The sequence below is a fragment of the Triticum dicoccoides genome, chromosome 7B (assembly GCF_002162155.2).
Source record: "Triticum dicoccoides isolate Atlit2015 ecotype Zavitan chromosome 7B, WEW_v2.0, whole genome shotgun sequence".
NCBI classification, from domain to species: Eukaryota; Viridiplantae; Streptophyta; class Magnoliopsida; order Poales; family Poaceae; genus Triticum; species Triticum dicoccoides.
The window spans coordinates 510,955,570-510,955,823 of record NC_041393.1 but is presented as its reverse complement, the minus strand read 5'-3'; positions in this window follow the sequence as shown (position 1 = coordinate 510,955,823).

The following is a 254-nucleotide window of genomic DNA, read 5'->3' as shown; positions in this document are numbered from 1 at the left end:
GGGCTTCTTAAGGGGAGCTCCTAGTCGGCGCCTTAAGCGCCGGCTAGGAGAACCGGCGCCCACGCGCGCCCGCAAGCTGGGCCGGCCCACGAAACGCGTCATACAGATACAACGGGATTCGAACTCAGGCACTTCGCTCCAAGTCCAGAGCGAGCTAACCGGTTGAGGTACCGGCCTTGAGTGGTTATAAATAGCGTGAAACACAACATAACATCATCGCGGCGCTATTTGTTGCACATAACAATGTACTAGGA